The 27,743-nt window shown below is 47.8% G+C and overlaps 1 long non-coding RNA gene across 1 annotated transcript; it reads right to left on the reverse strand.

Moving 5' to 3' along the window:
• On the reverse strand, nt 1–25,036 carry LOC144379881 (uncharacterized). The gene is made up of 3 exons (XR_013443363.1): nt 24,819–25,036; nt 661–766; nt 1–65 (listed from the first exon to the last, which is right to left on the reverse strand). It is a non-coding gene; the product is annotated as an uncharacterized LOC144379881 (long non-coding RNA).
• Nucleotides 25,037–27,743: the final 2,707 nt, after the last annotated feature.

The raw sequence follows: 27,743 nt of genomic DNA on the forward strand, positions 1-27,743 counted from the left end.
TCTTTGAGAAATTAGGCCCTCAAAGGTGGACCTCTTGGGACTGTTTCAGAGGAACAGTGAAGATCCTGGAAAACAGCAAGGAATCCAAAGTTAAGAAACTAATACACAATTTTCACAAAATATTTTTCTTTGCATTGTGCTAAACATCTGGTGCTAATTTTTTTTTAAAGGCCTACAAACCCATTGCCAACAAATTGTAGCCGAGGCTCAATCTGTGGTACATGCAATGACATTGGAAAGGGGAATTGTTTTTCTACGGAATTATTTTTAAGGGTTTCGAACACTGTCAACGCCTTTGTAGCCATTGTCAGTAACTTCGAAAATAAATTTCCACTGTGGCTGTTTTCATTCCTTAACCTTCTCCATGTGAGCAGAGAGCTTCCTTATTCTACTGGGGCTCTTGTCCGCCAGTAACAAAAAATGAGCTTGCCTGATCTTGTTACATAGATGATCGTCAACAGCTTTCACCATCTCATCGATTTTTCTTAGAACAGGATCATCAGAATTAGTGGAATAAAAAATCATGTCAACAGGACTTTTTCCTGTTGTTATTCTAGTAACCTATCGTTTGCTGGTAGCTTGAGTTTCTTCTACTATGGGCTGCCTATTCTATTTTGCAAGCATTTATATTATTCTGAAAGAGAACAGCAACAACTTTACCTTCTACTGAAAGATGTTTTTTTAACATCCCGTGAAAATTCTAGATTTCAAACTTTTTCTTTAAATCTCAGATGAATGATATCCCGCCAGCATGATAAATGCATTTCTTTTTTTTTTTTTAAAGATTTTATTTATTTGACACAGAGAGACACAGCGAGAGAGGGAGCACAAGCAGGGGGAGCACAAGCAGGGGGAGTGGGAGAGGGAGAAGCAGGCTTCCCACGGAGCAGGGAGCCCGATGTGGGGCTCGATGTGGGGCTCAATCCCAGGACCCCGGGATCATGACCTGAGCCGAAGGCAGACGCTTAACTACTAAGCCACCCAGGCACCCCGATAAATGCATTTCTTTGTAACACCTTCACTGTATCTTGAAAGGTCACTGTTGACTTAAAAAGAACTGCAGAACTGACATGTTGGCAACAGTTCGCATGCAGGCGGATATAAAACCAGATTTTCAGTATTCGACGGAATGTTGTTGACTGTTTTCCTTCAGAGCTGACATTTTGTCACGCAGGCTAAGTCAGCGTATTACTATGTAAGTGGGGAATCACCATAAAGAGGACAGCTAACACGCAGATTTGGTGGTTCCAGTAACAAAGGAGGATCGCTGTCAATGACTTTTCAAAATGGTGAACTCAGTAAAGTTTTCAACACAACACAGTACAGCCTTCCCTCGACGAATGCAGTTGTTTCTTCCTAGGAAATTTGGTACTTATTAAACCTTGCTTTAAAAAAAAAAGCCAAAACAAAAACAAAAGACAAAAACAAACACTTTGTGTTCATTTGTAAAACGGAATTCATTCTGGGCTCAGATAATTATAAGCAAGTGTTTCATCTACATAATTCCAGGTTCTGTTAGATTCTAGAATTGGATCATTATAAACAGGGTTTTCACTTACATGTGAAAGTCCTGAGGGACACAGGAGAAATCTTTGCCATGCTAATCTGACCCCACTAAAGGCTAGCAGTAACTCCTATTCATTATGACCAAAAACAAATAAAAATTTTCAAAATACCCCTGGGAGCCGTATTGTCCTGCAGAGAACCACTAATTTTTATTAAGATAAAAATCACACATCTGTGGTTTACAATCTAAGTTACACATGATTTATGTAAACATATAATCATATAAACATGATCAGGGCTGTTTTAAGAGCTTTAAGAGGCTCAGGCCCTTAGTTTGGAGGCCCTAGCTTACTTATACCAAGCATATTAAAATGCACACTCATCCTACAGTTAATACCAATAGCCAGACCTGCTATGTGCCAGGCATCATTCTAAGTGTTTACTAACAACCCTCTAAAATAGGCATTATTATTTCTCTTTTACAGATGAGGAACAGAGAGGTTCAGTGACTTGCCCAAAACTACACAGCTAGTAAGTGGTGGAGCCAAATTACAAAGCTAGGCACTCGGACGCCAAGATATTGTGGCCTACCTAGCTCTTGTAGTTTACATTTAAGAATAACTATCACTGGGGGCGCCTGGGGGGCTCAATCAGTTAAATAGTTAAGTGTCTGCTCAGGCCCAGATCTGGGAGTCCTGGGATGGAGCCCCACATTGATCTCCCTGCTCAGCGGGGAGCTGCTTCTCCCTCTGCTCCTCCCCCGCCCATGCTCTCTCGCACAAGCTCTCTCTCTCAAATAAATAAAAATCTTTTTTTTTTTTTAAAGATTTTATTTATTTATTTGACACAGAAAGAGACAGCGAGAGAGGGAACACAAGCAGGGGCAGAGGGAGAGGGAGAACAGGCTTCCCGCTGAGCAGGGAGCCCGATGCAGGGCTCGATCCCAGGACCCTGGGATGATGACCTGAGCTGAAGGCAGTCGCTTAACCAACTGAGCCACCCAGGCGCCCAAATAAAAATCTTTTAAAAAAGAAGAAGAATTATTACTTACGAGTTAGTTTAGCTGCAGATGATTTAACCTTTGTCAATTTTAGTTGTGGAGTTTTTGTTTTGTATTTTGAGCCAATCCGTTAATGTGAAGTCTCAGACATTATAATAAGGCCTTTTTTTTTTATGTTAATCACCATACAGTACATCATTAGTTTTTGGTGTAGTGTTCCACGATTCATTGTTTGCGTATAACACCCAGTGCTCCATGCAATACGCACCCTCCTTAATACCCATCACCAGGCTAACCCATCCCCAAACTGTGGAAAGAGCCGAGATGCCCTTCAACAGATGAATGGATAAAGAAGATGTGGTCCATATATACAATGGAATATTACTCAGCCATCAGAAATGATGAATACCCAACTTTTACATCAACATGGATGGGACTGGAGGAGATTATGCTAAGTGAAATAAGTCAAGCAGAGAAAGTCAATTATCATATGGTTTCACTTATTTGTGGAACATAAGGAATAGCATGGAGGACATTAGGAGAAGGAAGGGGAAAATGAAGGGGGGGGGATCGGAGGGGGAGATGAACCAAGAGAGACTATCATAAGGCCCTTGAAAGGCCCCAGAGGCCCAGGACCAAGGCTGCACTGTCTAAAGCCTACAACAGCACCTTCCATGAAATTGGGAAACCCTCGCGGGCACTCACCTTCTCTCTTCTGTTTTTAATGTGTGTGTGTGTGTGTGTGTACATGCACGTGCGCTAAAAACAATGACAATGGCTAGCTTGTACAGCCCCGTGACCCATCCAACTGTCATCTTTAAGTTTAGCACCCACCCTGTAGGGTAAGTGTTATCTCAATTTACAGATGAGCAAACTGGTGTCCAAATGACTGACTTGCTGAATGTTCCACAGAGCTTAAGAAATGACAGAGCTGAGAATTCGATCTTGCTCCTTATGGCTCCAAAGCCTCTGCCCCCCCCCCCGTCCCTGGCAGACTATTTGGGTCCCTTGAGGCTTTCCTGTCTCTTTGCCTGATACCCCTTCCCCAGTAGTGGAACCTCAGTAGGTTCAAGTTTTCCTGCCACCCAGTTCCCATCTATAAGATTTCGCAGTGCCTGGTTCTTTCCCCACAGCTACTATCATCCCGTTCCAGGGCCCCATTAAGCCCTCAGACTCCTGTTAGGGTGCAGCCACCTGCAAAGGTTGTTCTGGATGGGGACCCCAGAGGACGATTTTCTGAATGCCAGACCTTATCTGCTCTTTTTGTCCTGGGCACTAAAATCACCCATCACTTCTCCTGACCGGGCTCTCTTCTTAGAGATCCCGTCCCCCACAACCCCAGAGTCCATGACTGCACCAAGTGGCCCCTCATCCTGGCTGCCTGGACCCTAGAAGATCCAAAGTTTGGGGTGGGGAGGGGCAGATGTTACCAAGTGGTTCCCCTCCCTTGAGACAGACTCCAAAGGCCCTTTACCTAGAGGTCTCAGAGAATGAGGCTGAAAGAGCCACCTCTTCCTGGGCATGTGGTAGAGAAAGCTCAAGGAAGGGAGTGCAGAGGCCGGCAGAGAGAAGCAAACAGGAGAGAACTTGCAGAGCCAGAGAGAGGAAGCAGGCAAGGAGAGAAACTTGGCCCCGCCCCTCGTCCCCAAACCTTCGCGAGCTCTCCTACACTTCCTATCTTTAGGCTTCGTGAGATCTGCCAGCTTCCTTCCAATAAATGCCTTTCTTGCAACCAAAGTTCCCTGCATCTCTATTGAGCCCTGCTGCAGCCCTAATGTGCTGAACCCCAGACAGGAGCACAAAGGACCAGCTCCTTAGTCCCGGTCCACCCCCTTCCCTGCCTCCTTCTGGCAGGTTGTGCCACTAAAGTGACTTTTCTAAGAGTCTATCACCTGTTGACCTCTGAGTCACGATCATTTACCCCCAGGGCCTTACCTGGGGGGCTAGGCTCTGCCTCATAGCCCCTCCAGGATGCCCCAAGTCTAGCCCACTGTGGACCCCACTTCACTTTCGTCTAGGGAAGCCCTGGCCATTGAAAGGCTGGACCTGCTCCCTGAAATCCTGCTTCTCATGCTGACTTTGCCAATTCCAGACTCTAAAGCCTCAGCAGGGACACCGATGGCTCAAGGCCTGCCTGCCCCACCCACTGGATGGTCCCTCTCAGCAAGCTTTTCACCTGAGCTTGCCGGGCCCACACAGTGGAGCATCACACAGCCAGTTCAGTGATGGTCGCCTGATGATCTGGAAATTATTCACAAATCCACATCACAGAGAGCAGATATGCCCGTAGCCACACACATCTTCACCGGAAACAGCCTAGTGAGTATCATGGCTGGTCTTTTCTTCTCTTTTCTTCTCTTTTCTTTAAGAGGGAGGGAGGTAGAAACAGAGGGAGAGGAAGAGGGAATCTTAAGCGGGCTCCACAGTCAGCACAGAGCCCCACATGGGGCTCAATCTCACCACCCTGAGATCACGACCAGAGCCGAAATCAAGAGTCAGACACTCAACCAACTGAGCCACCCAGGCACGCCTGATTTTCCTTTCTGTTTCTTTTTTTGCTTTAACATTGTTCTGGTTTTACTATTCACCACAACATGGATGAATCTCACAGAGACAATGTTAGAAGGAAGCAGACGCCGAAGAGCAGATACTATATAACTCTATGTATATGAAGTTCAAAAACGCAGAACCAATCTATAAGGATAGGAGTCACAACAGTAGAGATTTCTGTGTTGACTGGGAGGGGATTGAGAGATTCCTCTGGAGTGCCGGAGATGTTCTCTCTTGATCTGGGGGATGGCCACATGGGTCTATACCTATGTAAAAATCTGTCAAGCAGTACCCTTAAGATTAGAACACTTAATTGCATGTAAATTATACCTCAGTTAAAAGTACAAAAACATTTATCTTGGGTTCCTCCCTTCCCCAAGAGTATTCCCTGGTTGGGTATGCTCCTCACCCTGCTGATCTGTCTTCCTGGATTCCTATGTTCCTTTTTCTCCTTCCAGTGCCTGGAAATTGTCCTTTCTGGAAGTGTGGTTTGGAGCTGAGAGCTACCAAACAGAATTAAGATACTCTGAATTGAGGGACCCCAGGTTCTGTGTTCCATGTGCCGGTTATCAAGGTATTCCCTCTCAGCTCCAAGTCGATTGCTCTGTGATAATGGAATTGGACCCTAAAATAGTTCTCCGTTGCCAGCTGCCAGATGCTAAGCTCTCGCAGTAGTAGGCACTGGAAGGAGGCTGGAGGAGGAAGGGGCCAGCCTTCCGGGTTCCAGTGTTCTCCCTGAGGCAGCCTCCGGCAGCCTGAGACTTCGGCAGCACCTCATCCACCTGCACGCACGGCTTTTGCAGGAGCCAGCAGCCAGACCTCTGCATGGGGAGCTCCAGCCCACCCCAGCCCCACACCCCAGGGAACTGTTTCTCAGTGAGTCCCGCCGGCACAGCCCTCGGAGCTGACCTCCTCCAGCGAATCCTGGCTGCGCCTCTCCCCATGAGGTCTGGGTCTCAGCCCTGCAGAGGGGGGCCCTCTTGCAGATCTGCTCTGCCCCAGCTCTGGAGGTAGCGGCTGCTCCCTGTATCTGCTAGCCCCGTGTTCGTTTGAGTTTTCTCCACCAATTACTAGCCAGCCTTCCTTTATCCCAATTCCCTGTTAGCCAATAATTCTTCATAGTGAAATTTCCCTGTTCAAGTCACGGCAGACCATCTTCTGCCTGGACCCTGACTGATTCATATTTCCCTTGTGGGGCTTGGGGTTGGCAAACAGAAGTAGCAATTGTCTGAGTAGCGATGCACGGAGGTAAAGGGCCCTGCTGTCAAATGCTGTGTGATCTTGGCGTCTCAGTCTGTTTAGGCTGCTATAACAAAATACCTTAGACCAGGTGGCTGGAATGGCAAACAACTATTTCTCACAGTTCTGGGGGCTGGAAGTCCGTGATCACGGTACCAGCAGGGTCAGGTTCTTGGTGAGCGCCCTCTTCCTGCTTTGTGTCCTCACATGGCAGAGAAAGAGATCATCTCTCTGTGTCTCCTCTTATAAAGGCACTGATCCCATTCATGAGGCCTCCCCTCCCGACGAATCGCCTCCCAAAGGCCCCACCTCCTAATACCATCACCCTGGGGCTTAGGATTTCCACACACAAATTTTAGAGGGGGACACAAACATTTAGTCCATAACACTGAGAAGTCATTTTTCCTCTCCGGCCTCAGTTTCTCCTTGGGTAAAATGGGGAATGTGTCCACTATCCTCTCCTAACTTCGCAGAGATGTTATGAGAAGAAAGTGAAAGCACTGTAAGCTCCTCGGTGGAAAGGGGCTGCTCAAAGTCCTGGAGCTATTTGTTGTCCCTAAAACCATAAAAACAGCTTTACTTTCAACACCTACCAGCCCAGGATCATTGCCTATTGAAGTGGCTCATAAAAACAACTGTCCTGTTGCCTGAGGTCTCTGCATTCATCGCCACCTCTCCCGCTACAGGGAAGGAGGAAAGGGGTGGAGGAATGCGAGAAGGCCTGGGGGCTTGCGGAGGCAGCAGGACCTCTGGGAGATTCAAGGCACGGACAGATTTTAAGACCCACACTCTATCTACATCCTCAGACTCAGCTGATCGTAAGGGTTCACTTAGCATCAAATTTGTGACCCTGTTCCACGGTGCTGAAATGTGATGCTTGTTTGTAGGAGGTGCGCTCTACACAACTGCAGGTGGCGCCATAGAGCCCATAGTCCCTGGTGTTGTGCAGTGTACAGCCTGTGCGGCCGGACACGGTAGCCCTGCTCAGTTGAGTGAACCTGAGACCCAAGACATAAGTCTCCTGTGCGCCATCTTCTCTGAGGTGCTAAAGGGAAGGCCCTTCACGCAAATTTATGACAACGTGTGAGAATTCGGGCCAAGACTCCAGGGGCCACATAACAGTCATACTGATTTCTACCTGACTGTCCACGGCCACCTAAAGGGCACCATACCTTCTCTGTAGTTCTCCCACTAGGCCCACCATCTTCAGGCTCACAAAATTCCTTATCTATTAGTGCAATGTATCACACACACTTACTGCATAACAGGAACCCAAATTAGGGCAAAGGAAGCGTGAAATGGACATAGGATCGGAGCATCTGCTGACCAAACAGCCTCAGAGAACATGGGACCGGCCTGTGAAAACCTTGCTTCTGGCACCAGCTTGAAGACAACACCCTGTGGGGTTGAGGTGCGTCCTCCGAGGTGATGGAGAGGCCCTGGCCAATGGGTGATAGCTAGTGTTGTTTCCTCATTAGCTGTTCGACATGGGTCCAGGAACCAAGAGGTAGAAGTAGGATTGACTCCTCCCACAACCTGTCCCAGACTTTGTGCTTCCTGCACCTACAGCCTTACATCTGTTGTGTTGGAAGCCTGGCTCTATATGGGGGAGGGGAGAAAACTCCTGACGGGTCTCGTGAACTTGAAGTGACACCTACTACCTGGACCCTCCAGAATCCTATGCCAGTGGATCAACAAGCAGATTACTGGCAGGGGAGACAGCTGACTCCGATTGCCACGAAGAGCTAGGGTTGCTATCTGATGGGAGCAGGAAGGACTACCGACGGAAACTCAAAGGTTCTTTGCCCCGTGATGGTGAGCAGGCAAGGATTGCAAGTGCAGCTCAACAAGGGCAAGGTTGCTAAGGCTCAGATCCCTTGGGGTGAAGGACTAAGCCTCCCCCACCGGGCAGCCAACCCACACCTATCAAAGTGCTAGCTGATGGACAGAGGAATCTGTGCTGGTGACGGGGGAAGGAAACTATAAATGCCAACGTCAGCTTTGGGACCGGCTGCCCCGGTGGGGACCATAGCTTGCTCCGCTGACGTTCTTGTGGTACGTTCTTGCAGAGAGTGTAGCTGACCACCTTCTTCATGGGGCCGCTGTGCTGGACTGGACTTGATGGAAGGCGAGAGCAGATCTGAGTGATACAAGGAGCTCTCTTGTGCACCACTTCAAATCCTCTTGGTCACACCTCTCACTCCAGCCACTGCTTTGACAAGCGGTTTTGCACAGACCTCAACCAGTTCTTTGTGCAACCTGACAGTGCCTTGCCTTGGGCCCAGTGCCACGTACAACTAGTTCTGTCCTCGATGCTTTTGGCACCTATATATGTACAGCCCAAAATACAGCGGAATTTAAGGCTTATGGAGCTATTCTTAGAGTCTAGGGCTTAGATCAGTGGAGGATGGAAGCCAAAGATAAATTCTTCCCCTTTCAACCCCCAAGCAGACAGCCCTGAGATGCATTTATGAGGCTTATCAGAAAGTGTTCTAGGGCGCCTGGGTGGCTCAGTCGTTAAGCATCTGCCTTCGGCTCAGGTCATGATCCCAGGGTTCTGGGATTGAGTCCCACATCGGGCTCCCTGCTCAGCGGGGAGCCTGCTTCTCCCTCTCCCACTCCCCCTGCTTGTGTTCCCTCTCTTGCTGTGTCTCTCTCTGTCAAATAAATAAAATCTTTAAAAAAAAAAAAAAAAAAAGAAAGAAAGTGTTCTAGGTTGAGCACCAGTCATGTATAGCAATGGGCAGCTCACAGCCACATCCTTCCTTCCTGCTTCATTTCCTTACTCTTCACTCTTGCTCCCTGAGATCACACTCCCAATAAACTGCCCACAAGCAAGCCTTTATCTCAATCTCTGCTGTGCAGGAAACCAAGATAAGATGCATGGCCACACCTAATAACTGCAAAGGAGCTTGCACCAAGGACGTCACTGGGCAGCTACAGGTCCAGTCCTGTCCCTTATGGAAGGAGGGAGCAGGTTTTCGTGGCCAGCTAGCAGTCTCAGCAGGGAAGCATGGGAACATTTGACAGGTGCTCCATCTGAAGAGATAAAAATAATAAGAGTTCCGACACTTAAAGAAATGGGTAGTAAAATTACCTTTGTCCTAAGAGAAGAGGACATTCCCTTGGCCATGACCAGCACAGTGGAGAGAGAAGTGGGGAATTCTAAGAGTCAGATGGCTGGAATGTGACCACATTTAGTGGACAGGAAGGAAAGGAGGAGCCATTAAAGGAGGAAAACACAAGAAGCTTGGGTAAGGCTGAGGGAGGGTGGGCAAAACCAGAGGGTAAGGCTGCTACTCACAAACCTACCGTGGCCATAGGTAAACTATAAATTTGGCCATAAACACCATCAATATGAGCATCCTAACTTGCCTCCCTTCCCTGTCAAAACACTTCTCTTTCTTGACTCACCGTCTTTGCTTTCTTTTTTGTCTCAGAAAGAGCTGTTTCTTCTTGCTTCCGTTCACTGCCCCCCTCCCCCCGCCAACGCCATAACCTCCCCCTCCCCCGGTGTCTCAGACTCACTTTTTCAGAACTTGCTTCAAATATCCCTGCTCTCCTTCCTCTCTTCATTTTCAGATTCTTTCTCCTTGTCTGGATTTCCCTCATTCTCATTCCTTTTCTCTTTCCCCCAGACTGCCAGACAATGGTTCATTTGACTTGTCTCTGCATCCTCAGCAACCACCCTTAGCTCATCCCAGCCTAGCTCCAGTCCCTGTCCCTCAATGGAGACTGTTCCAAGATCAGCAATGACTCTAAGTTGCCACTCTAGAGCTTCTTGTTTGTCTTGATCCTACTGAGCTGTCTGCACTGCTTGTCACTCTTAACTACTCCTGTACTCTGAAAACTCATTTCTTCCTGTGTCTTCCTGACCCTTCTCCTACGTTTCTGCCCTCTCCTCTCATTAGCTCTTCTGGTTCCTCCTGCCCTGTAAATATGGGTTCTCTCCAAGTCCAACCTTCTTGCTGTACATACTCTATCAAGACAATCTTGTCTACTCACATTGCTTCATCTTTTCTTTTTAATTAAGATATTCCCCAGATATCCATCTCTACAACCGTATTTCAGAACCACATTCCCAAAGCTGTCTGGGCACTTGCACACAGAAAACCAATCAATATTTCAAACTCAAGGAGTTCTTGCAAGAGAATAACTATTTTTTTTTTTTTTTGCTATATGAGAGTTGTAAATTATATATATTTATTTTATATTTTTACTATAGTGATAAGAAAAGCAAGGTTCAACACACACACACACACACACACACACACACACCTTGGGATCCTGAACAAGAGTTTCCAAGCAACTTCCCAGTGCCTGATTTTGTTCTCCACCCTTCTTCTACCATGTATTTCTTGACCATTCTATAGATTTGCACTTGCCAATAACTAAAGCCACAATGCCAGTCATGCATCCCAGTTTCTGCCTTCATCTTCCATCTTTCTATCTCTCTCCCTCATTACCCAAACTGCAGCAGTGCTTTGCCCCACAAGGACCTCAGATCCATTGATCCTATTGCCTTTCCCAGTCCCTTGATCCCCAGATGTCCCCTCGTCCCTCCTTGTCAAATTTAAAGTCCTCATCCAATTATTATAATTGTTCTACTTATCACAATCTTAATTCCTTTGCCCCTCTTTCACTTCACTTTTTTGGAAAAACTACAAACCAGGTTAAATCCAGCCTTCCACCTGCTCTACATGTGCCCTCATCCACCTGAATGTGGCTGGAGAAAAAGACACAAAACTTCTGACTATTTTCACTCTAAATCTGTAACTATAAACCTCAATCACATCTCTACTGTAACCAGGCAATCATTCTATACATCTTAACCCTTTCTTTTTTTTTTTTAAAGATTTTATTTATTTATTTGAGAGAGCAAATGAGAGAGAGAGCATGAGAGGGGGGAGGGTCAGAGGGAGAAGCAGGCTGCCTGCCGAGCAGGGAACCCAATGTGGGACTCGATCCTGGGACTCCAGGATCATGACCTGAGCCGAAGGCAGTCGCTTAACCAACTGAGCCACCCAGGCGCCCCCATCCTAACCCTTTCTTTCACTCTCCTATAATCCTAAATGATGATTTGCCACCTATTTTCCCCTCAGATCTTCAATACCTTATCTTATCTTCACTCTCACTGGTGATCTTGCTTCCTACTTCACTGAGGAAATCAAATCTGTCAAGAGAGACACATCATCCCATTACCGCATCTGTGCCAGCATATTCTGCATTACCTCCTTTGACTATGGATAAGCCATCAGTGGTCCTGTCTAAAGCCAACCTCTCACCTACTCAAGGACCTCTCTCCAGTAATTTGACCTTCTCTCTCTCACATATCAGATTTTCTCTCTCTACTGAGTCCTTCCCATAAGCATATAACCATATTATTATTTCTCCCATCTTCAAAGGAAAACTCTTTCTTGACCCCTCCAACTACCATCTCATTACCCTGTTCCCCTTCATAGAAAAGCCATTTGAAGCATTACTTGTACTTTTTGTCTCCCATCCTTCTCCAGTTCTCTGTTGAATCCACTGCAGTCAGGCTTTCGTCCCCAGCTCACTACTAAAATGTCTCTGAACAAGGTCACCAGTGACTTCCATATTGCAAAATCCAATGATCAGTCCTCAGTCCTCATTTGACTTGACCTATCAACAGCATCTGGCACAGTTGATCACCCCTTCCTCCTGAAAACATTCTCTACCAAGACACCACACTCAGGGGTTTCCCCTTCCTCACTGACTGTTCCTTCTCAGCCTCCTTCCTGGTTCTTCATCTTCCTCTTCACATTGCAGTACTCCAGGGGACGTCTTCATTTATTTGTCTATACCAACTCCTTTGGCAATTTCATCCAGTGTCATGATCGTGTTAAGACTTTAAATATGCTAAAAATTCCCAAACGTATATCTCTAGTCTTGAACTCTTCCTTGAATTCCAAATTTGTATATTCAACCCTCCAAAAGAGAGTTCTTGATTTTACCCCTCCCCCAGTTCTGCTCAACCTGCAGTCTTCATGTAACAGTGATTCTATTTTTCCATTGCTCATACCAAAAACCCTGGACCTTGAAGCTTCTTTTTCTTTTACATCCAAATCCAATCCATGCTTTTGCTCTATATTCAGAATATGCTCAGAATCTTATCACCAAAACTAGTACCACCCTGATACAAACCACTATCATTTCTCACCTAGATTAATACAACAACCTCCTAATTGGTCTCTCTGCTTTCACCTTTGTCCCCCACGCCCATCAACCAAAACACAAGTCAAATAAAATCACTCCTCTGCTCAAAATCTTCTAGTGGTTCCTCAAATCACTCAGAGTAAAAACCAAAGGCAGGTGTTAAGGAGAATAGCTACTATGGCTTCCATGGTAAAACCTCAGATGTGGAGACTTCTAGCCAGGTGTCTGTGACTTTGTATTGTTGGAACATTTGTTCTATTCCTAGGGTTATAGCACTCCTCAAATTTGCTGTCACAGAACCAAGAAAGAAGACATACGCAGATTTCTACAGAAATTATAAGTCCTTGAAAGAATTTTGAGATGACAAAGGCTGGTATCTTTCAGAGCGTGAAGTGATTTGAAATATAAAGAATTTCTTTGGATTGAGTTCTATGGAAGTTTGTCAGTGACCTATGTTCCTGAATTGTATCACATGTAGGCTAAGGAATAGTTCGTCTTGACAAATAAACAGTTAACAACAAAACAACAAAACCAAAGTCATTTTGGTGGCTTACTAGGCTCTTCATCTTCTGACCCTATCTCCTGCTACTCCCCACTCTTGCTTACTTTGTTTCAGCCACTTTGGCCTCTTCCCTGTTTCTCAAACACTCCAGACCTGCCCATGACCTCATGGCTTTTTCATAGCAGTATCTTCGCCAGATGACCTCAAGGCTCACCCTCTCATCTCCTTCAAGTCTTGGCTCTAAAGTCACCATCTCAGTGAGGCCTCCCCTGACCACCCTAGTTAAAGTTGCAACACCCCCCGACATTCCCAGTCTCCCCTACCATCCTCTGTTTTTCATATTTATCAGCTTCTAAAGTATTATGTGATTTATTTATTATGTTCATTGTCTGTTACTCTCACTAGAATATAAGCTCCATATGAGCATGGATTTTGTTTTCTTTGTTGATGCATTCTTAGTGCCTATAACAGGGCCTGAAACATGGTAGACTTAAGTTAATATTTATCCATTGGATGAATAAAGTGGATGGGTCTTGAACATTTATCGGTCTCAGGATGTTTCAATCAGTTGGGTGCTACCACAAGGGAGCTGTGTGCTTGAGGTGTTTGCAGAAAACAGGACCACCCAGAAATCCACCAAGGAGTATGTATTTACTTATAACAACAATTGCCAATACATTACCACTTATAAAATATCACCTATGTTGATTTTATCCTCAAAACCTTGTGAGGTATGTATTATTCTTTTTTTTTAAAGATTTTATTTATTTATTTGAGAGAGAGAGTGAGAGAGAGCATGAGAGGGGAGAGGGTCAGAGGGAGAAGCAGACTCCTTCCCGAGCAGGGAGCCCGATGTGGGACTCGATCCCGAGACTCCAGGATCATGACCTGAGCCAAAGGCAGTCGCCCAACCACTGAGCCACCCAGGTGCCCGGTATGTATTATTCTTATCATCATATTTTATAGATGGGGAAACTAAGGTGTAGAAATAGTAAGTAACTTCTGAAAGGTGACATAACTAATAAATGGCAGAATTGGGATTCAAATCCTGGCTTTTTTAATTGCATATCATTTCCTTACACTGACCAAATTTAGCAACGGGGGAAATAATTTTCTGCTATTTGGATGAAGGGGAAGGAAGACTGACGTAAACAAAAGTAGGGAAGCCCCAGGAATATGGTGTATGCCCAGGAGCCCACGTGGACACCTGATAAGACAAGTAGGCAAGAATTTTAGCTTCATGTAAAGAAGATGTGGCCTTGCATTCAGCTAAAGAGCATGCTTCAGATGTGCCCCAAGAGCCAGATAGAGATAGGCCAGGGGCAAGGTAGGCCAAAGCCAGGGAGACCACTAGCATAACTGAACACAAGTCCATCTGCTTGGCGCACAGCAAAGTCAATCACTGAAACATCAAGTTTGCAGCAAGGAAAGGGTTTATTAGAAAGGCAGCCAAATGAAGAGACAGGAAGATGAGCCTCAGATCCGCCTCCCCAAAGGGGGAGAGAACAAGTTTTTTATAATCATAGGAGTTGAGATTATATACATATTGATGAAAAAGGCAGGGAAACTTACCAGTATTCATGAGGAAAGATGGAGCATTGAGCAAACATACAAGTAACATACATCCTGTATTCACTTTGGGGTGGAGACTTAACACCAGACCAAGGCAAAATTCAGCCCCTGATGTCAGGAGGTCATTTTAGGTCAAGGGAAAGGGGCTATGGGCATGCTCTAAGAGCCAGGATAAACTGGATGGGTCTTGGGCTTATCCTGGGTAAAGAATGTAGGGCCTTGCTTGTTCCTGGGCTGGAAACATATCAGTTGGCCTTGAGTCCAGGTTTCTGCAGAAACAGCCAGTGTGTTTGTTAGTGGGAGTCTAAAAAGACACAATAGCTGATTGGGGGAAACCGTTCTCTGAAGACCAAGCTTTAAATTTTCTGCTAGTTTCAACCTCATTAACCCTAAGGAGCACAGTTTCACTAGGTCAGTGGGGAAAGGGATGTTTGAGTCAAATGATGTACCAAGAACTTCACATTTATTACTGCATTGAAGTCCCACAGCCAGTGAGGTACAGTAGGGTACTGTTACCCCCTCTGGGCTCAGAGAGAGAAGATGACCTGCCAAGGTCACACGGTGGGCTCCACGAATCATGTAGTATCTGTGAGACCAGGACACACTGACCTGGTGCCCAAAGGAAGGATTTGTGGGACCACGTCAAGTGTGTTTTCCTCAATCAAAAGTCCAGATTCCAGGGTGACTCTGGACCAATGTGGAACTGATGCATCGTCCGTGCACGGCAGGGTCACCGGAAAGCTTTGACCTTGATTTCAGAGAAAGGCCTAAGACACGGGTTCTTTCAGCTCAAAAGAGGGATCCAGGAGGTCTCACTCCCCTGGCCTAACATTCAAGCCAAACCCTGGGGGGAAAGTGCGCAGCTCAGCCAAGACTAACTGCGGGGAACGGGGCTCTGTGCTGGGATCCCAGCCATGCCTCTGCCTGGGTGTTTTCTCAGTGTGCTTGGGCCTCCTTTTCTTGGTAATTCTGTAAGCTCATGAGCAAAGCATGCTGGGGCTTGAGCAGGTAGTCCATGAGGAAATGGAAGAAGCCAGAATCACACACACCGGAGGGGCGGGGGGGGGGGTGCTGATGTGGTTCTGAGGGGAATGAGGGTGCAGGGAGCTCAGGCTTGGTCTGATATCACAGCAAGTCCAGTCTAGTGGGCAACTCTGACGTAAGGGACTGGTTAAGTGAAGTAGTTTTCAGGACAGGGTAGAAGTAACTTTAAACACCAGATAGCACACAATTATCTAATGACAGGGGAAAGATGCTCGATATAACACAAAAGTACATTTTTTGTTAAGTTAAAGCCATTTTCCAGCCGTGCATAGAACGTGAAACGTCCGATGCAGGGGCAGGGGCTTCTGTGCCAGCCACCATGGGTTCTGCTGTGAGCCCTGAGCTCTTTCCGTTCCCAGGCACAACCATACCGACTGCCCTCCTTCCCAGGAGTGATGGTCAGGACCACATCCAGCTTCTGGTGGCTCCTATAACCACAGAACCATCTTCTTCGCCTTTGTAATGGGCCTGCTTTTCTTTTAAACCCTCAAAACTCTAAAAGCAGAGATTTCTAATGGAAGGCGGCAGATTAAATATCTCTGTTTATTTCCATTCCCTCGCACATCCTCGAGGAAATTAAAAAGTGAAGGATTAAAAAGCTGATAAACCCACAGCTAACCACAAGAGAATGAGATGGCTGGTCAACAGACGGGAGATTTTGACAAAATTCCGGAACGTGGGAAGCAGAAGGAGTTGATAATTCAAGCAGCTGGGTGAAGGAAGATACAGACTAGAATACTGGCACAGAGGAAAAATACCGAAAAGAGCTGTTTAGCCCTGCAGAATATCAGAGAAGCGCGGTTCGCTCACAAATCAGGTACAGGAGCACAATGGAGGACAAGGATGGTACGGGGCTAAGGAACATCTGTGTGGAACATAAATGATCCCCCACTCCCCCCCTTCCTCCAGTTCCCTTGTGGTCAAAAACACACATCTGCCCTTCAAGGAAGAGAAGAGAAGTTCCTTCCCAGGAGAAATGAGTCGGCCCACAGGAGCTCATTGCACGTTAATGCATTAGAGGGCCCCTCAGCAGCCCTGCCGGCTCCCGCACAATCAGGATACACACAGAGCTCCCTATAACCTTTTTTGGGCCACCCCCTTAAGCAGGAGCAGTCAATCAGGCATCACTAGAAATTTGAGGAACTCTTCCAAATGAATAAAACCTGGATATTTTTTAAATGACTCTGAGTTCCCATGAGATAATGATGGTTTCCTACACCCAAATCTCTTCACACACCCTCCCAAATCCCTACAAATTAACAGGGAGAGCAACTCAAATCACATATAAGCCACATCTAGGCCATAACTGCAAGGCAGAGATTCGACAAACTTTAATTTACACGGAAGAGAAAATGAAACACATGACGGCAGCAAAGCTGGCTCCAGCAACAAGCCAGGTGAAGACTACGGCAGAAGGAAATGGGCAGTGGGGTCCTGGACATGGAAGAACATGAATAAAAGTCACTGCTTCCCGAAGGAGAGGGTCTCATCTCAAGTGGAGCAATACCGAGGACAGGTCTACGACCTGGCTGGCCAGAGCACAGGCTACTGAGGAGTCTCGCCAAGGCTCAGAAGTGCACAGGACCGGAAGTAACAGTCTTGGAAGGGCTCTACTTCCAGGGAGGCGACGGCAACTTAAAGAGGAGGCATTGGGGCACCTGGGTGGCTCAGTCAGTTAAGCGTCCAACTCTTGGTTTTGGCTCAGGTGGTCATCTCAGGGTCCTGAGATCCAGCCCGTATCACTGGGCTCTGCCCTCGGCAGGGAGTCTGCTTCTCCTCAATCTCTCCCTCTGCCCATCCCCACCCCCACCCCACTCATGCATTCTCTCTCCCTAATAAATAAATTAATCTTTTTAAGAAAAAATGAAGGGGAGGCATTACTTGGACACTGGGAAGTGAAGAAAAGAAAGGAGGAAAATGGTGGAAAGTAAGAGTCCTATGGAATCAGAATCAGGAGACACACAAACCTCTCCCTCACAAATGACCATCTGTTAAGGAAATCTCACTTCACTTATCAATACAAGAGGGCACTCTGGAACTAAAAATCTTAGAAAGCCACCCAAGCTCTTCACCTGTTTTTGACAGGCCAGGAAAATTGAACACACTTTTAAATAGACAAGTGACAGGTAGCATCTCTACCCAAGCCACTTTGAGAAGAAAAGGAAAAGGAAGATCCTTGCATATTCAGCTGATAAATTTAGCCCCTCCAAAACAACAAAGAACAGATGAAAATCATCACACAATATCCAACACAAATTAAATGGTATTAAATAGGCATTTGAGATATAAATGCCCCTGAAGAGCGCACCTCGCAGCGGGAGGCCTCGGCAGCTAGAGGCTGGCTTCCCGCAGGAAGGCCCTTATACTTTGCCCCATACCACAGTTACCGGCATGTCTTTCTTTTTCACAAGAAAGTGAGTTACCTGAGAGCAGGAATACCAACTTATCCACCTTTATATCCCCTCTCTTCTTTATTTTTAAAGTCCTGCAGAGAGTAGACAAAGTTCTATGGAATAAGCCACAGTCAGTCTTGGGCTCATCCTTTCCGTCCCTCCCATTTTCTGTCTCCTTCTTTCTCTGTTCACTTGTGCATCCGGGAAAGGGTGTGCGAGGTCAGGGCTTATCAAATGAACAAAGCCCAGTCCTGGGGAGAGAGTCGAGCAGAGAGACCACATGCAGGGCTGAGGCCCTCCTGGGAGCCTGGCGGTCTAACTCTCCAAATCATAGCACAGAATCCAGATGTACCTACACAATCGTTCAATGCTCTCTATTCTTAAACTTGAGTTAAACGTGAATTAAATTTTCTAGTTTAAACATTTAGCTAGTTTTTACCTATGGAGTTTTCTAAAGGATCAGTGGCTTCCAAAGGAAGACAAACTTCCTCCTCAGTATAATCCAGGTAAAATCTATAGGTTCCCTCCAACGGCTGTACCCTCACCCTTGTGGGTTGTTCCTTGAAAGGGGAGGCCAAGGATGCAGGCAAGGCCTCATCCGCAGAACTGGGCCTGAGGATAACAGCGGGGAGTGGTCCAGGGGCCGTGGGTGCCACGGAGGGGCACTGGGAGCACGAGGCTCTTCATAGTTGCCGGATTAGCAGCTCCCCCTAGTGGCCAGAAGTGGAAGCCGCAGTGCTCTCTGCCAAGGAAATGCCGACAAGGGTGTGTAAGGTTTTCCACACGCACACACACACACACACAGCCCCTCCACCCCCGCAGACCCTGGACACTCTTCTCAGAGTCTGGCCTCTGGAAAAGGCACAGGCCACCTGGAGTCTGTGTGTTTACAATCTCCCTGGGTCTTGGGTAAACCCTGCCAATGTGCTGGACTCTCCTGGCAGTGCCAGACCAGAGCACCCCACTGAGCCTGCTCTGTGAAGACAGCTGCTTCCTGCCCCGCCCCTTAGGGCACCAGAACCCGGATAATGAAGCTTAAGCTTCAGCCCCCATCCCCTTGCACAAGTCCCTTCTGAGGCCAGGGCAGAGGCCCTAGCAAACGTTCATATGGACATATGTTTATACAAAATCTGTAAAAGTAAGGGGTTTGGGGCATTATTTTTCCTAAAAAGAGTCATAAGCTGTATCAACTTAGGCCACACAAAGTCTCTCTCTGACCCTGATGATCACATAGGGACCACTCGGTCCAGAGCTCTCTGAAGTCCTTTAACTCAAATGTCCAGTCTCCAACCCCACTTCACTCCCTGGAAGCCACACAGAGGACTTTGGGTGGTGGGGGGAGGGCAGTCAGTGCAGGAGTCGGTCAAGAACATGGATTTAGGGGCGCCTGGGTGGCTCAATCAGCTAAGCGCCTGCCTTTGGCTCAGGTCGCGATCTCAAGGTCCTGGGATCGAGCCACATGTCGGGCTCTCTGCTCAGCAGGGAGTCGGCTTCTCCCTCTCACTCTCCCTCTGTGCTCTCTCTCTCAAATAAATAAAATCTTTAAAATAAAAAAAGAACATGGGTTTGTAAGTCAGACAGATTTAAGTCTGTCCCTAGGCACGATACTTGACTGTGCCTCTCTTTCTTCATCTGAAAAAGAGGGATAATAATTTTACTTACTCTTTGGGATGCGCTAAGAATAGAATTAGAGAAAGCGTGGTAAGACTTCTGTTCTAGGCCTGGCCTGTTGGGGGCGCTCGGGGAATACTAGCTGTGGGAAGGTCCGTAAATAGCTACCCTAGTCTGGGAATACATACACCCCAACCTAAACTCAGCTCTCTATATTAAGTCAATCCAAATAAAATTACCAGTATTTCACTGTTTCCTGACCTACAAAAATGGCAGTTTCACATGATTCCCTCTAATAGAACAAATGACAATAATTACAAAGAGCAGCTGGGGTGTGGTTATCAGCAGGGTCCCTTAGGGATCTCATGGTACATCTGTGCCTCGCCTAGAGAGGCAGAGGGAGGTGGTTTAATTCCTTGATCTGTCCTCCCTCTGGAGCCCTGCTCTGTGACCATAAAGACCTCTGATACAAATTAAATAAGTCCCAGGGATGTAATGCAAAGCAGGGTGACTATGGTTAATAATACTGAATATGCACACTTGAAAATTGCTAAGAGAGTAGATCTTAAAAGTTTCCAACACAAGCAAAAAAACCTGTAACTATGTGTGGTGACAGATGTTAACTAGACTTATGGTGGTGATCGTTTCACACTATATATAAATACTGAATCATTGTTATACACCTGAAACTAATACGTTGTACGTCAATTTTTTTTTAAAGAACTCTGATAATGGGGCGCCTGGGTGACTCAGTCGTTAAGCATCTGACTTCAGCTCAGGTCATGATCCCAGGGTCCTGGGATCGAGGCCCGCATTGGGCTCCCTGCTCAGCGGGAAGCCTGCTTCTCCCTCTCCCTCTCGCCCTGCTTGTGTTCCTGCTCTCGCTGTCTCTCTCTCTGTCAAATAAATAAATAAAATCTTAAAAAAAAAAAAAAAAGAACACTGATAAAATGACCCCTCCCTGCCCCAGTGCTTTCAGTTTTAATGGTCAAGTCAGTGTGCAGAGACAGTTTCAACAACTGTGGCCACCCCGGATTCTCATCAGCCAGACTGCAGGGGGTTGCCCCGTCACTCTGCAATGCTGTCCCCTGCTTCCTGTGTCTCGGTGGCACCAGCTGCTCTCTGGAAGGCAGCTCCTGTTTGGAAGGTGCTGGGGCTCTCGCGGCCTCTTCCAACCCCAGCCCCTGGCACCTAATCCGAAAGTCTCTCCTCCTTCATCTGGCCCTCAGAGAGGCAGGGGAGGGTCTGGTGGGAAGGGAGCCAGGCCCAGATGGGGTCCACACTGCAGAGGTCCCACCTGGCGGCCCAAGTCCTCCGGCCTGAAGCTGTCCCTGAGAACCGCAAACTCATAAACATACCGCCGGCTGCTGGTGCCTGAGCTTCTCCTGTTGAACTCTGTCCCCCTCCTCCCTCCCAGTGGCCCACAGGCCACATACTCTCCGAGAACGCAGGCAAGAATCCTAGAGCCCCTGCCAGAGGCACAGAGCACCGTGCTGACAGCCAAGCTGGGCCTTCCGCTAGTCAGTCGGTCAGACCACAATCAAGTACAAAACACCTACTGTAAAGACAAGCGCCCTCAGAGATCAGAGGGGACGTGCCAGGCCGACTGGGCCAGTGGAGGTCTCTGAGAGTTGGGAGAGCACAAGGTTCATCAGCAAGTAATGTCATGAAAGAAAGGGGAGGAAAATGGTTTGGGGATCGACAGCCAGCACAATGCCGACCTGACAAACTTTTTGCCACCCCACGGGACCGCTGGGAAAAGATGTCCAAGGTTTCCTATTAGGAGCGTCCCTCACTGGGTAGAAACAGCCAGGGCCTATTCTATCATCATGCTCAGTCATTGGCTGAGGCCACCCCAAGAAGAGCATGACCTCAGCTCAAAAGCCGAAGCGGACCTTGACGCGAACCCCGATGCTGAGGCCGTCCGCTCACCTCGCCGCTCGCGGCTTCTTGCAGGGGGAGCGAGCAGCGCGGCTCTGTGTCTCCCGAAGTGTGCAGTGCTGCTGCGTGGACCCGCTCTCCACACACATGTGGGGAGCAGCTCCCCTTGGGCCCTGCAGGCCCTCTTCCTTAGGGAAAACTATAAGAGGGAAGTTGGGGGTGCCATAGAGACCCCATTCGCCACAGTGGATCTTGGGGCCACGGTGGGTACCCATGGTCTTGCACCTCTGCTATTCATTCTAAAGCCCCTCACCCTCTGCTGCCCCAGTGGTCCCCCTGTAGTGAGACCCACGTCCTGGTTGCTGAGGACTCTGAGCCCCTGGTAACAAGATGTACTAATCAGATCCTCCTTCAAGAAAAGATGTGCTGCTAACTGCAAAGAGGGTGGTGATCTGAGAGCCCCAGCTGCCCACATCATCGGGGCTCAGTAGCACCTCAAGAGTTGTTTTCCGCTGCAGACGGCACGGCCTTGCTCCAGAATCCTAGAGCCCAGAGTTGCTATATTCTCCCACTGGGGTTTGCAAAAACTTCCTACGGCATCTCTTCCCACCACCCCTACGTCCAACATCATTGGATCTGCCAGGTCACGTGGCCCGAGGGGCGGGGCGCTTGCGCCGCAGCCTGCACCTGCTCCAGGGCTGTTGCCTGCTCTGGGGCCCACTCGAAACTGGCATCCTTTCGTATGGCCTGGTATATGGGCTAGAATAGTACATGCCAGGAATGGAATATGTTGCCTCCAGAACCCAAAGAAACCCACTAGGCATTGTGCTTTTTTCTTTGTATGTGGTACAAGATGCAATCATTTGTCTTCTACTTTGGAGGAACTCTCTGGGCACACCACTGACCACTGGACCTCTAACGGTTTTACTGATGTGGCAGGACCCTAAATCTCCGGAGACTTTATTCTATCCCCCCGTGGGTCACATGTATCTCACCAAGAGCTCTAGTCATCTCCTGCTCATCTGGCTTGATCAGCATAATGTCATAAATGTTGGGAATCAGTATGCTGTTTTGTTAAATATCTAGACAGTCCAGATCTCTTCAGACTGCATTAAGACGGGACAAACTATAAATGAATATTGCTTTCCATTCCACGTGAATGCCAATTGCTGCTGACCCTCTTTTCCGATAGAGATAGCTAAAAATCTATTTCCCAATCGGTGGCCGCATCCCTTGTACCCAAGACCTTGTGAATCTGCTCCAGCAAATACACCACCTCTGGCAGGAAAGCCGTGACTGGGGTTACCATTTGCCTGAGTTTGCTGTAGGCTGTATACATTCTCCAGAAACCATCTCATTTCTGTAGAGACCTGACTGCTGATTTAAGTAGAACTAGGACAGGGACCACCTTCTCTGCATCCTTCCGATTTCTAAGCATGGCACTAATTTCTGCCTTTCCCCTCAGGATGTGACAGACGTTGTTTTTGACTATTCTGGCTGAAGGGCAGGGGGCAGTTTCAGAGACTTGCATTTGACCTTCACCATTCTGATAGCTCTTACGCCACAGGCCAAGGTTCCAGTGCGGAGGTTACTCCAACTGCCAAGTATGTCAATCTCAATTACATAGATCACCAGATGGGTCTATGGACACAATAAACCCACTGTAAGTTGGGTCTTTGGCGAGGATTCCATGTGCTCTTATGCTAACAGGGGGCCATGATAACATTTCAAGTCTCTGGATCAACATTAACTCAGACCCTGGGTCCAACAGACTTTGAAATGTCTGAATATTATCCTTTCCCCAGGGAGTAAATGTAGGTCCCTTTGGGGAAGGACCGGGAACGGTGAAAGGGCACACTTGCCATGGTATTGTGGGGTTCTCCCCGGTGTTCCAGCCACCTCTTCAGTCAACAGGTTCTGGGTCTGAAAACAGGCTTGGGTCCAGTAACCAGGCAAGACATCATGACTTTGTATTGGGGTGACCACCGTTAGCCTCCCACTCATTCATTTTTAGTCTCCTTTGATGACATATGCATATATATATACACAGTACTCTTTTGGGTGCCCATCTCTTTTCCACTAAGAACACTGTTCTATTGACCCTCTTATACGTCTCTAAAGATCAGGCCTCCATGATGGTCACACTGAACTTTCCATGTCACAGCCATAGCTTCAGCGAACCAGGTTCTGTGCCCGTCTCTTTGGGCATCCGTCCTGGCCTGCAGGGGAGGGACACCAGTGAGCAACTTAGTCATGGCCTTGGTGAGTGGTGTGTTCTTCAGTCTCCCCTGAGAACACTGTCTTCTTGCCTAACGTACTATATCCATTCCGAGTGCCTGCTCATTTCCCTGAGCCTTTCAGCCCCTTCCTCTACCATCTTTCCTGGCAATTCAGACATTTCAACCTCCCTCAGCCTGAGCTATGGCCTTTGCCTGGCTTCGAGAAGCCATCCTAGCAATGAGCTTACCCCTTCTCCTGGGGCCCTTGCCAGGGTGTGAAGTCCTGTGTCATGTAGCTCCCTCACCCAGTCCTGCAACTCTCCACGAATCCAGGCCCACCAGCACCCCTAGCCCCTGCTGGTGAATGTGAACCAGATCTCCCAACTCCTCTGGGCTCTAGTCCCCTTCCTCCTCCATCGGGCCAGCATGTCCCCAGCCAAATTATGCAGCGACTTAACTCTGGCTGTCAGCTGGCAGCCAGGAAAGGAGTTAGAGGCGGAAAAGAGTTAGGGACCCCTGTTGCCTTGTGTGAGGGGGAAGACCTCGGTATTGTCTACCCACATGGGGCTGGGGGCTCACACTCTTGATGTAGCTGGTGAGCCACCTCTGCAGGCTCTGAGGGCCAGAGAATTTCAGGGATTCAGAATCTTGCAGAATATCCACCCGGAAGTCCCTATCCCACATGTCAGGGTCCTACCAACCCGCATTGGCTGAGCATTCAACCATCTTTGGTGCTCAGCCCCTCTGCCTATTAAATCCTGGGCTTCATTTTCAGCTCTTTTTTCTTCACCAACCGTGCAAGATGAAGGCTTCTCTGTAAGGTGCCAAAGAAACCCTCTGGCTCTTAGTTAGTTAGTTTTCCACTTAGTTTTCAATTTTTGTTAATTGTTCTCAGATTTTCATTATGTACCTATAGATCACCAGTGCAACTATCCATTTCCACTTACCCACATGTGTGTATACACTTATAAATACGTTACATATAACATATATTTATCAGTTACATATATATGATTCTCCTCTGCATACCTTCCCAGTGCCAATCTTCCCAATAAGAGGATAATTCTTCTCCACCCACGTTCCCCCAAGTCACCACCAGCTCATTCCGGGCTGTCCATACTCACCTAACTCCTGGGATGTGGCCCCAATTGCCAGCTGGGTGATGGGGTGATTGGTCCCCAAACTCCATCTTTATTTACCTACTGAGGTGGAGGTAGGAGTGCCAGTGTCTCATCGGGGCAGGACTTGTGAGAAGGCAGCAGACGCCGGAGAGGGCGGGGAGAACTCACCGGCTACAAGGCAGACCCGCTCTGGTCTCAGCCTGCCCAGCAGGGAGCTCCGGAGCCCAGACGCCCACTAGAGAAGGCCGGCCTTGTGCCAAAATGGCCGGCCTTGTAACGCCACCTGAAAAGGATGCGGCCTCAGCTGAAGACTGAGATTGGTTCTGAAGGAGGCTACAGCTGAAGCTGTCAGCTCACCACGCTCTTGGCAGCGGGGTGGTGAGTGTTTTCTCGAAGAGCTGACAGGAACGTCTCCGAGCAGCCACACAGACAATGGCAAGACCATCTGAGAGCTGTTTCTGTGCAAGCCTGTGCAGGCTGCGGTCAAACCACGGGGCCGTCTCTCCTGTTGGTAAAGCGGTGTTGGGTACAAGTTTACCAAGACGATAAGGTGGGGAGGGGATTTTGCAGACGGAGGGAACCAAATGTTCACAGACCAATGCAATGTAAAACATGGGACTAGTTTCGAAAAATACAGAGAATTTAGTGGGGCTGAAGCATAAATGTTGGCAGGAGGTAGAAATGGCTGGAAGGAGTGACTGACTGACTGACTGACTGGGGGATGAAGGAGGGGAGGAGCCTAGGACGATGCCCTGCTTTCTGGCTTGGTCATCCCTTTTAGCTGCTCACCTTCTCCCAAAAGACACTGGGCTATGTGCTTTGTCTTTCTCCACCAACTTCCTCCTCCCCATGACCTATGGTCTGTTCCCCCTTCTGGCCCAGGTCCCTTACACCATTAGACATCCCTCATCCTCTACCACCTAATGCATAAGTATAGGAGACAACACAGGAAATAGGCCCCCCAGCAGAGACTGCCGGGCATTGTCTGGGGTGGGCGTAGGGGGTACAGCTCACTTGTTCAGCCCCTGCCCAGACCATCACTTATCCCTGATCTGTGGGGCTCTCAGTCCTATAGAAATGGGTGGTCCAACAGGTAAGGCCCTCCCCAGTCTGCCCAGACCTGCCTGTCTAGCCTCCCTCTCTGCCCGCTGTTCTCCTCTTGTGATTTCCCACCCCAGGGCCCCCCCCTCTGCTTGCAACATCCAAACCTTCAAGGCCCAATTCAAATGGCACCTCCCCACTGATGTCCCCCACTGTGAGTGTCTCTGTGTCCGATCTGTAATGGCTTCCCACGTTGTCCTCTCCACTCCCAGCTCTGTGTTGTGGGCCTCTTATGCCCTTGCTGGGATCCTTTGCCAGATGTCAAGGACCCAAAGACAGCGTCCGTTCCAGGCAGGGCCTTGCTCTGAGTGGGGGAAGGAGAGCACACAAGCAGGGGCCCGTGCAGAAAGACAGGTCCTGGCCTCTCGGGGCAAGAGAAGCTGAGCATCAGTGGCCCCACGCCACTACCGCCCACCCAGAGACATGCCCAGCCCAGCGCCAGCCTCATGGTTCTTCATATCTACAGGGATCAGTGCTCTCCCTTCATGATTAATCACTGCAACCAAGAGCCCAACACGCCAACAGGTCACACCCTTCCCATGCAGGGCTTACCGAATCCTCTCGGCTGCCTTCCCAATGGCCCCAATTGTGCCCTCTTCCAGACTGAGGGTCCCAAAGGATGTGCCTCGGTGTCACCCCAAGGAGCTCACTCACCAAGGTTTGGTTCCCAACCTCGGGGGGTGACAAGGCCCCAGGACATCCTTGCACCAGAGGACACCAAGTGACAAAGCATTATGTGGGGTCACTTCTAAAGTGGGCTCAGGAGTTTCTCAGAAGGAGAAGTTGACAGAGAAAGACAGATTGTGACTGAAAAACACGCACCAGGTTATGTAGCATATTTGCAGCTATGTTCTTTCTTTTTTCTGTTCTTGCAGAGGGAAAAGATGCAGAAATAAACAGATGCTAGGTATGGGAAGCCCTCCCTTAGAATAACGGACAGTAGCCCAGGTGAGGTCCATACTAACCAGTGACCTTGGGCAGGTTACTACTCTGGGCTTTGCTTCTTCACCCATGAAACGGGCATCAAATGGGTTGTTGTGAAGATTAAGTGAGGTGATGTATATACAAAGTGCTTAGAACAGTGTCTTGGCACATAATAATTGCCATTATTATTTGTATTATTTTTCCTAGGATGATTAGAACTGCAGCAACATGTGTGTGTGTTGACATATTTAATTAAAGGCTCAGAAAGGTATTGAGAGCATTCGCTTTCAGATGGAAAGGATGATTTAATCCACTCTAGCCTTGTGCAAACCATGAACAATTAAGCAGTAATTGAGAAGGTTAGCAAGAAAGATAATTGAGACTCGGGATGTTTGTGTTCCTTACAATCCTGTGTGTAATGATAGGTTTTTATATTTAGAGCAGAAAATTATATGCTTTCTAATTTTAATGAAAAGTAATTTGTAATTTAAATGAAAATCGTATTTGGTGAGGTCATGAGCTGTGAGAAATAAATGAGTTCAGAAAGAAAAAAGGATGAAAAAAATTGAATGGATAGCGTAACCCCAACTACCTAATGTTAAAGCCCCTACATTTACATCTGGAAAGTACAGCACAGTTTCTGACTGGTCCAGAGCTAAGGCGCATATATATCAAGAGTCATCTGACATCTCTCCTACAAAAAGATCTATTTAACATGAAGAATGAGAGGCTTATAATGGTTAATTTTTATGTGTCAACTTGACTGGGCCACCAGTGCTCAGAAATTTGGTTAAACATTACTCTGGCTATGTCTGTGAGGATGAGATTAGCATCTGAGTCCACAGGCTGAGTAAAGCCGACTGCCCTCCCCAGCATGGTTGGGCCTCATCCCATCCGTGGAGG

This window comes from Halichoerus grypus, chromosome 1 (assembly GCF_964656455.1).
Source record: "Halichoerus grypus chromosome 1, mHalGry1.hap1.1, whole genome shotgun sequence".
NCBI classification, from domain to species: Eukaryota; Metazoa; Chordata; class Mammalia; order Carnivora; family Phocidae; genus Halichoerus; species Halichoerus grypus.